Source organism: Rutidosis leptorrhynchoides, chromosome 1 (assembly GCF_046630445.1).
Source record: "Rutidosis leptorrhynchoides isolate AG116_Rl617_1_P2 chromosome 1, CSIRO_AGI_Rlap_v1, whole genome shotgun sequence".
NCBI lineage: Eukaryota > Viridiplantae > Streptophyta > Magnoliopsida > Asterales > Asteraceae > Rutidosis > Rutidosis leptorrhynchoides.
The window spans coordinates 172452532-172463826 of NC_092333.1; the positions used below are offsets into that span (position 1 = coordinate 172452532).

At 34.6% G+C, this 11295-nt stretch overlaps 1 non-coding gene across 1 annotated transcript; it reads left to right on the plus strand.

The window, feature by feature from the left end:
* The first annotated feature begins 3599 nt into the window (after nucleotides 1-3599).
* On the plus strand, nucleotides 3600-3706 carry LOC139887406 (small nucleolar RNA R71). Its single transcript, XR_011773240.1, has one exon. It is a non-coding gene; the product is annotated as a small nucleolar RNA R71 (small nucleolar RNA).
* Nucleotides 3707-11295: the final 7589 nt, after the last annotated feature.

Below are 11295 nucleotides of genomic sequence, written 5' to 3' on the forward strand. Positions count from 1 at the left end.
ATGGTTTTTCAGAAAATAAACCGGTTTTAATTTGATCAAAATATTTTCTCGTTCAAGCTTGAGTTTAGATATCATCGAATTCCATGAGTTTGTAATTCTCAATCTTTAAAGTCAATCTCAAGGATTGAGTAATATCAGGCTTAAAAGCTGATTTTTAATCTTTTAAGGAGATTATCCTTTCTGGGGGTCTGATTCATTAGTCTTATCAAGCTAATTTGCAAGGCGCCCTCCCCATTTTACGAGACAGATCCTCTCATGGTTAGGATAAGTCTGACCACTTGGCGACCCTGTTTGATGCTTAGGTCCGTGGATTTCCTGCTGATTTTAGAGATGACTTTTCTAGATTTTTCGTCAACCTACAGCTGGCCTGGACGACAACTTCCTGACCTAAATCAAGAAGCGCGTGTCTTTTTCGGAAGACTTTACTTCCTTTTAATGATGGAATTGATTTATCGTGTAGATCCATCTTTTCTTTCAAATGTGTTACAGTAAATCGGGTAAAACTGATTAGTTTATTCCAAAGCAAAAGTACCTGCAATAATCTGTACCAAATATGTGATATGTGTTTTAAAGAAATTGGTATATTCTTCCCACACTTAGCTTTTATTTATTCTTTTCTTTGCCTTTTTATTCTCCTCTATTACATTTTAAATGAATTCAAGCGTTTTTGGTTGTTTCTCAATTTATGTCCTTTCCAATGGTAACAATAATTTCGGTATTAACACCTAGTTTTATCGTTCATAAATATGTATAAACATGATTTTGAATTCATTTAGATGAAAAATTTTCAAATTTTCACAAAATTTGGCAATTAAACTAAGTGTAAACCCGAGAGATTTTATAATCCTTCCCCACACTTGAGATCATGCAATGCCCTCATTTGCATGAAATCAGACTATAATTATAAATTCATGAGGGTGATTAGTGTAGAAAAGTGATTAAAAATACCGAGTTTGCTAACATATTATTTTATATCACATTTGATATTTTGCGTCTTATCGTCAAAATTAGTAGCTTTTGCTGAACTTTAATGTCAGTTTTTGAAAATGCGCTGTTTTACCCTGTTTTGTACATAAGATAAACTACAAACATATAATATATATATATATATATATTATAAAACCTTTATTTATTAAAACAATTTAAATGAATAATTTTTTAAAATTTTGTTTCCTTTTACTTTAGGTAGTTTCGGTATGTTTACATAGTCCGTCCCTCGACAAAATTTAACATTTGTCGTTAACGCGATTGTTTTAAAAGCAAAGATTTTCGGGTTTTTTTTTTAATTTTTTTTTTGGTATACTTTAGATTAATAATATTAAAAATAATGATAACAAAATTTTTCGCCCCGCCTTCGGGTAAAGCAATTTCGGTTCCATGACCTAGTCTTCAACTTACGATGAATTTTAGAAATCATTTTTTAAACTTAATGAAATAAAGTAATTTTTATTTTTAAATTCACACAAAACTTAAATTTAAAAATGCATATTAATTTCATACAAAAACTACAAAACAAAAATTCAGAATGGGGGGGAAAACTAGTTCTTTAGTGTCTGCTAGCGGAAAAGACCAATCGGATTCCATTCTCGAAACTATACGAGAACAGAACAATTAACTCTAGACAACATTTTCTTTTTAGAACATTTGAATCTCCCCACACTTAGGTAGCCGTGGTGTCGAAATTGTGATTAACTTCATTGTCAATTTCTTTTGGACCATAATTAACTTGCATATCTGTGACTTTTGCTTCAAGCCATTGGTCGGATTCCTGTGTAATATCTACAAATTCAACTAGTTTCGCCTTTTCTTTAGGCGATAGATTGGATACTAACCGGTTACACAACTTAAAGTTCCCCTTGGTTCTAGCATCGCGAATCCATTTAATAAGTTTCTTCATTGAACTATTAATAACGGGGTCGTTTAATTTCGTATCAACAACGGGGTTCTTTGTTATCAGGTCATCATTAGGTGTTACTTCATTTTCCTCACACTTAGGCGTTTTATTATTGTTAAGCACTACCGTTGGAGTTGGTAAAACAACATGGTTCTTACCAATCGTTTTTGTTGGTTCAACGGTTTTGGTTGGTGGAGATTTAGTCTTTTGAATCACAAAGGTGATTGATTTTTCATCATTACTAAGTGTCATTCTACCCTCTCTTACATCAAATAACGCTCCGGTGGACGCTAAGAATGGTCGACCTAAAATTAGAGGAATGTTTGAGTCCTCTTCTATGTCAATGACAATGAATTCGACTAGAAAGGTTAAATTACCCACTTGAAAGGGTAGGTTGTCAGTGATTCCAACTGGGTGCCTAATGGTTTGATCAAAGAGTAGGACACTCATCTCTGTTGGACTTAACTCCCCTACTCCTAATCTCTTATATAATGAAAGAGGCATAACACTCACACTTGCACCTAAATCTGCTAGTGCATCATACATGACACAATCACTAAGTAGACAAGGAACAATAAATTCACCCGGATCACCCACCCTGGGTGGAGGTTTCGGTGGAACTGTCTTCACCGGGTTTACTTTTACGGTTTTTATTTCTTGTACTTTCTTATTCTTCTTCTTCTTTCCAGAGGTATCACAAACTTTATTACCTATTACTTGCTCATACTCAACTCCTTTTCTTGGAAACGGGATGGGTGGTTTGTATGGTGCCACCACTGGCTTTACATACTCGGGTGGTGGTGGTGGTGTTGTAACTTCTTCATTGTTACTCACATCTAAAACCTTCCCATCTTCTGGAGTTGGTTTTTCAGAATTTGTTGATACCATATTAACATTCTCATTCCGAGGATTTACTTTAGTATCACTCGGTAGATTTCCTTGTTCCCTCTCACTCATCATGCTAGCAAGAGTACCTACGTGTTTTTCTAGATTCAAAATGGAAGCTTGTTGAGTTCTTAATGACTGATCAAACCTCTCATTTGTTTGGGTTTGAGATGTTATAAATTGTGTTTGAGATTCCATTAGCTTTGCCATCATTTCTTCTAGATTTGACTTTTTCTCTTCGGTTTGTTGTGGTGGTTTATATAAGCCAGGTCTTTGTTGATTGAAAGTGTTGTTTTGAGTTGGTTGGTTATTCAGACTTTGTTGGTTGTACGAGTTGTTGTTAGGTTCATTTGGATTGTAAAGAATGTTTTGATTTCGATTGAAGTTTGGCCTTGGCGGTTGATAATTATTTTGATAATTATTTCCTGGCCTTTGGTTCATGTAGGAAACATTCTCACGTTGTTCCATCGTTTGCTCGATGTGACAATCTTTCGTTAAGTGTGGTCCACCACATTGCTCACAACTGTTTCGTATTGCATGAATATCTTTATTCATCTTTTCTATTCGTCTCTCGAAAGCATCTATTTTTGCGGAAACGGAATCAAAGTCATGGCTAGAATCGGCTCTAGCTGCTTTAGATGAACGAAAGATATTTTTTTCTTGGTGCCACTCATGTGAGTGGGATGCTGTATTATCAATTATCTTGTGAGCTTCAGTTGCAGTATTCTTCATAATGGAACCACCAGCTGCTATGTCGATGTCTTTTCGTGTAGCAATGTCGCATCCTTGGTAGAATATTTGTACTATTTGATAAGTGTCTAAACCATGCTGAGGACATCCTCTCAACAACTTTCCAAATCTTGTCCACGCCTCATATAATGTTTCATTTGGCTTTTGCGTGAATGTAACAATTTCTCCTTGAAGTCTCATGGCTTTGGATGCCGGAAAGAATTGTTTAAGAAATTTTTCAACTAAAACGTCCCATGTATCAATCACCCCTTCAGGTAACGATTCTAACCAATCTTTGGCTTCTCCCTTTAAAGTCCAGGGAAAAAACATGAGATAGATCTGTTCATCCTCAACTTCTCTGATTTTGAATAGAGTACAGATCCTATTAAAGGTCCGAAGATGTTCGTTTGGATCTTCTTTTGGCGTACCACTATATTGGCATTGATTAGTTACCATGTGTAGGATTTGTCCTTTGATTTCATAATCTGGCGCATTAATGTCTGGCTTAATAATGGCGTGACCTTGGCCAGTGCGTGTGGATCTCATTCGGTTTTCCATACTTAGAGGTTCTGTTACTTTCATAATTGAATTTGTTGAATACGAATCACTAGAGAATTCTGATTTAACGGTTTGTGGTTCAGGAGGAATGATTAGTGGTTCAGGATCTTGGAATTATCCTTGAATATCCTCCGGGTTCTCGGTAGTGAAGTCGGGTTCAAAAAATGGATTATCAGAAATTTGAATTGGAATACTTGGTTGACTAGATGACGATTCTAAAGAAAAATCAACGGCGACAATATTGGCTAGATGTCTTGATCGAGTTACAGGTGGTGAACGTATGAAAGGTGGTGAACGTTTTGCTCGGCGCATTCACTGAATATCCTATTAGTTATAAAGATAAAAATTATATAAGCTATCAAATTAATACACTTTGCTGATTTTGCCCACGTTTCGAATAGCCAATAGATGCAGCAGGTAGCCAGGACCCTTTAAATCGGAAGCCCACAACTCGCCACTAACAAATCCAACTATTACTACGAATCAGAAAATTTTGGATGTCTATCAATTTAACCGCTTAAAAAAAAATTTCTTCGAAATTTTGAAGATAAAATCTATGTCCTAAAAACTAGAGCGTCGAGAAATAAGAAAGAAAAAGAGTGCGTCAAAAAACGTCGAAAAATAAAAATCGAAAAATTAAAATAAGAAAGAAAAATGTTGAAACTTAAAAGTCTAAAAACTAAATCTAAAAAGTTGTGCCTAAAGGTATTAAAGCTTAAAAGGAAATCTATATCCAAAACGGCAATAACTTAAAAGTACTAAAATCTTAAAACGGCTTCGCAAAATTCTAAAACACCTAAATCTTATTCTAAAGAAAAAGCACTTAAGGGATTTTACGGCAAAGTCTTATAATCTAGAAATAAAAATTAACTACGGCAAAATACTAATCTTAAAACTAATTACGAATGAAAAAATATACAAATTACAATTAAACGATTAAAATATACAATTTATAAAAAGAAATAAAAATGATAATATCACTTATTTTTATAAAAATATTATTTTCATATTATTATTTTATAAAAGTTAAGTTTATATATTTAATAAAACTAATTATAACTTAAAAAATACAAATTAAATAAAACTAAAACTAATTAATAAAATAATTAACCCTAATTAGGTTAATAATAATAATAATAAATAATTTAAACCCTAAACCGTACCAGCTCTGAGATCAGACCTGTCAGACAGGCTCATGCGATCGCATGAGTCTTCTGTTATGAGGCCATGCGATCGCATGGACTGTGGATCCAGGCCATAAGTTGGGCTGCTACAGTGTTCGGCCCAGTTCGTTTTAATTATATATATATATATATATATTTTTTCAGATTTTAATTTTTATAAAATAATAAAAACAAACTTATATTAAAAAAAATAAAAAAAATAAAAATACTTTTTAATTTTATATATTTTAAACGAAATCTTAAAAATATTTATATTTTTATATTTTTCTCTTTTTATTATTTTTAACACTTATTATAAATACAAAATATTTTTATGAAATAACAATATATTTTTACAAAAATATAGTTTTACTAAAATATAGCGTAAAAATATAGCGTTTCGCCGAGTCCCCGGCAGCGGCGCCAAAAATACTTGATGTGAGCAGCGGTGTATACGAAATACTATTATTTTTATTACGAAATACGATACAATTTACACAAGTTTTATTTATTTATATAGATGAGATATACTTAAACCTTGCTACAACACTTATAAGCAGTGTACCTAATCGTAGAGTAGTGTAGTTTTTAGTAAGTCCAGTTCGTTCCATAGGGAGCTAGCTGAGTTTAACGCTATATTTTTAACAACTATATTTATATAAAATATATATAATTATATATAGTAATATTATTATAAAAGGGGATTTTTACCGTTTAATGACCGGTTTGTCGATTTTATATTTTAAGCGTAATGATAAATGACGATAATATAAATGACATAATTTAAATTGCGATAAAGTAAATTACAGTAATTAAAATGACAGTAAATAAAGGTACGATGAAATATGGAATAAAAGAATTATGCTTATTTAAACTTCCGTAATCATGATGTTTGACGTTTTGATTTTAATTAATTGTTGCCCGGGTTAATTGTCCTTTGTCCTGATTTATTTGATACCTATCTGGTTTTTGTCCATAATAGTCCATCGGTCATAATTATAAAATGCTCGTCAAATTAACCTTATTCCCGAAGTCAAATATTCCAACTAATTAGGGATTCGAACTGTAACAAGGTTTTAATACTTTGTTTAATAATTACACCAGGTTATCGACTGCGCGTAATTCAAGGTTTTAATACTTTGTTAACAATTACACCAATTATCCTTGTATGTGATCCACCCCTATTTTAATGAGATATGAATATTAATTTACCCACTTGATCAGAATGAATAATCAATTACCCAACCCGAATAATTAATTAAATGATCGTAAAAGATGTCGTATAAACGTCACTAAATAGAACATACATAATCATTTTAATAATTATTAGATTAACTAATTTGAAGATAGGTTCGACAGATTCTAATGAGTTGTCATTCGATTAGACAATACCCCCTATCTATTAATAGTCAATAGTCCAATGTCCACAAGTGTCGATCTTTTGTCCAAACCTTAATTATGGTACAAAATTCAATAACCCAATCTTAATTTTTAGTCTAACATCACGATTACTTTGGCTCAAATAAGCATAATAATAACTTAATTACGAGACATTAATTTAAAAAGGAAGAACATAGCTTACAGTGGTGATTAATTGCGTAGCGTTACACGGACAGAGTTCCGACTTAAAACCCGTAAAACATTTCTTATAATAACCCAACTAAACCATAATTTATTATTAATCTTAAATTAAAATTAAAATTATAATATAAATATATATTATGAGAGAGATCAGAGAAAGATGGATATAGAAAAAGATGTGTTTTTACTCACAGAAAACTGGCTAATTTATAGAATGTGGTGTGACACCGCTAAATATTTTTTTTTTATATACGTGGCGGAAGCATAATATTAATTCAATACGATATCCACATTAACTATTGTTAATACAACCTGTGTCATGTGTCATTACATAATACTTGTATATACAGAGAAGACATATTTACAAAAAGATTATTATTTTCATAAAACAAGACAACATCAGAGTTGACTCCTGTCAAACATAATATCTTCATGCCCGTCTTCTCCCCAAAAGCATAATCTACAAAAGCTAATAACCTGCAGGGAGGAGATGGAGGGGAATTAGCACGAAGCTAAGTGAGTACGACTAACTACAGGCCATAGCATACATAAGTGTTATACTAATCATGTCACAAAAGTGTAACACACAATCATCACCCAAGTGCCGTCTATAGAGACTCTGGCGGCTCGGCCAAACCATTAACCACCAGCTGATCGGACTGGGGCTTACCAGAAGTTCCTCCACCACCGTATGTATATACATAATCCACACGCGACGGACGCGTCATTCACATATATATACACCAAGCTGTCTAGGCTACCACAGAGGAACCCAACCCGCAGGTTGATCTCTCCTACCGAGGCTACCACATAATAGGGACGCACTGGGCTCCAGCAGACAAGCATCAACTAACATGCAGTCATCACAAGAACTAACTATCCCCAACAATAAGTATATCTAACAAGCATGGCAATCATAATATAACATGCTTCTATATACTATAATCTCCAGTTAGTCCCACTCACCGATTACTAGCAAACGAGAAAGTATTCAGCTATCTAATCACTGAACCTTCTCTTTCTCCTTTTCTCCTGAGAAAACATATACACAAGTTAGTTTCTGTCCGTTAACACCAAATAACACAATATAAAAATTCTTGTCAGAAAAAACTGTCCGCTAAAATTTTTCTCCTTAACACTTGTGTACTTTCAAAATTTACATCAAAAACATCAAAATACAAACGGGCAGCATAACGACTAAAAATCACTTTCAAAATTTACATCAAAAACATCAAAATACAAACGGGCAGCATAACGACTAAAAATCAACACTTGGTAAAATATTCACTGCCCAATATACTCGGTCGACTGTCAGAGACAGTAGGCCGACTGTCTACACTCACTCGGCTGAGTGTCTAGTCACTCGGTCAATGGTCTCTCGCAGACACACTAGGTCGTGGGTCATACACACTCGGTCGATGGTCGAGTCAGTCGGTCGAGTGTCAGGAGACACTCGACCGACCGTGTTCATCTGCAGAAGCTGAAGACAAGGTGATGGGTTTCACCCAAAATCGACCAATTCTTGCTCTAGAGCTCGCTTATGACCTCAAAACTGACAAAATCGAAGACACTATACATTAAGAAACATAAAACCACAAGATTTAGACTCAAACAACATCAAATTTAACCACTTTGACCCAAATTACTCACTTTGTAAAAACTAACACAAAAACTCAATTTTCTCAAAGATTAAAGCATGAAAACTTGTGATTCTTACCTTGATAGAATCAGTAAATCACAAGGAACACGAAAATGTAAATGATTTGAGCTCTAAAACAAGAATCAAGGATTACGGTTTGGTAGGTGAGGGAGATGAAGAACGGGTGTGTTTGGGAATTTTCTGGAAGAATGCAGAAATGAGCTGCACTAGTCATGTTAAGTGGGTTAAAATCCCACACTGTGTGACACACGGGTAATTATCAGTTATCTGATATCTTTCGTACATCATTTGGCAATCCAAACGAAGTCCAAATTAAATTAACAAACCTGTTCTGTGACCCTTGTCACAAACTGGTCCTAACCACATCATTAAATAATAATAAATATTAAATAAAAATAAAAGTATATAATAACACAATACTAACTTAAGGGCACTTTAGTAATCTTACATCTAGGTCCGATTGAGGATGTTACAAATCTACCCCCTTAAGAAGATTCCGTCCTCGGAATCTGGTCAAGGTCAAACAACTAGGGATAGCGCGCCCTCATTAACTCCTCGGTTTCCCACGTCAAGTTAGAACCTAAACTGTGCCGCCATTCCACTAACAACATTGGAATCTGTTTCTTTCTTAACTTTGTGACTTTCTTGTCCTCTATTCTAACCGGTTCTTCCACTAATTTCTTAGTCAAATCAACTTTCAAATCCTTCAACGGAAGAATCTGACTTTCATCATCCACTTTGCACTTTCTTAGATAGCACACGTTGAACGTGTTGTGTATTCCTGCTAACTCTAATGGAAGATCTAAAACAACAGTCTGATCATTCAAAATTTATTTGATCGAAAATGGCCCAATAAACCTCGGTGCGAGTTTACCCCGTTTACCAAATCTGATCACCCATTTCCACGACGAAACTTTCAGATAAACACAATCACCTACATTAAATGTCACCGGACGTCTGCGCGGATCAGCATACATCTTTTGTCGGTCTCTGGCTGCTTTCAATTTCTCACGTGCAATTTCGACCTTTTCTACGGTTATCTGAACAATTTCAGGACCTGCAAATTGTTTCTCACCTGCTTCTAACCAACACGTAGGAGTTCTGCACTTGCAACCATACAACATTTCATATGGCGGCATTCCGATACTCGAATGATATGAATTGTTGTAAGCAAACTCTATCAATGGAAGATGTGAATCCCAAGAACCACTATATTCTAAGACACACGCTCTCAACATGTCTTCTAACGTTTGAATCGTCCGTTCACTCTGACCGTCTGTTTGCGGATAATAAGCTGTACTTAGATTCACACGTGTGCCCAAATTCTGTTGTAAACTATTCCAGAAGTTCGATACAAACCTAGTATCTCTATCGAAAACTATTGACAACGGTATACCATGCCGGCTAACGATTTCTTTCAAGTACAAATCTGCCAAATCACTCAACGAAGCTGTTTCACGAGTAGCTAAAAAGTGAGCACTCTTTGTTAAACGGTCCACAATCACCCAGATCATGTCGTGTCCTTTCTGGGTTCGGGGTAACTTGGTTACAAAATCCATCGTTATATGATCCCATTTCCACTGAGGAATTTCTAACTGTCTTAGAGATCCATACAGTTTCTGATGTTCTGCCTTAACTTGTGCACAAATATGACATTTTTCGACAAAATTTGCAACATCTGTCTTCATTGTCGGCCACCAATACAATGTTTTCAAGTCTCTATACATCTTAGTACTACCTAGATTCACTGATAATCTCGATTTATGCGCTTCAGTAAGGATTAAATCCCTCAAGTCTCCAAGCATGGGCACCCAAATTCGATCTTTATAGGTTTTTAATCCTCTAGAATCATTGCATAGGTCAAATTTTCTTTTAGTCATTTGTTCAGTCTTTAGGATTTCGTCATTCAAAGCTACTAACTGAATAGTTTTCAATCGATCAATCAAGTCTGAAACTATTTCAATTCTCATAAATCTAACATTTTCGATGGTTTTCTTGCGACTCAGAGCATCTGCGACCACATTTGCTTTACCCAGATGGTACTTAATCTCACAATCGTAGTCTTTAATCAATTCTAAACATCGACATTGACGCATATTTAATTCTTTCTGCGAAAAGATATATTGAAGACTCTTATGATCTGTATAGATTTCACAATGTGTACCATACAAATAATGTCTCCAAAGCTTCAAAGCAAACACAACTGCAGTTAACTCTAAATCGTGAGTAGGGTAGTTTCGTTCATGATTCTTCAACTGTCGTGAAGCATACGCTATGACTTTATTTCTCTGCATCAAAACACAACCCAGACCAGCGCGTGACGCATCGCAGTAAACTACAAAGTCTTCTATTCCCTCTGGTAAAGCTAAAATTGGCGCTTGACATAACAACTGTTTGAGAGTATGAAAAGCCTTTTCTTGTTCATCAGTCCATCGAAAGGCTACATCTTTTCTAGTTAACTTATTCAACAGACCTGCTATTTTAGAGAAGTCTTTGATAAATCGGCGGTAATAACCTGCTAAACCCAGAAAACTCTTAATTTCTATCGGCGTTTTCGGTGAGTTCCAATTCATTACGGCCTCTATCTTAGACTGATCTACTTTAATACCCTGTTCACAAATCACATGACCCAGAAACTGTACTTCCCGCAACCAAAATTCACATTTGGAAAACTTAGCGTACAACTGTTCCTGTTTCAGAAGTTCTAATACCAATCTCAAATGTGTAGCATGATCTTTCTTGGTTTTTGAATATATTAAGATATCATCTATGAAGACAATCACAAACTTATCAAGATACTGACGACACACCCCATTCATGAGATC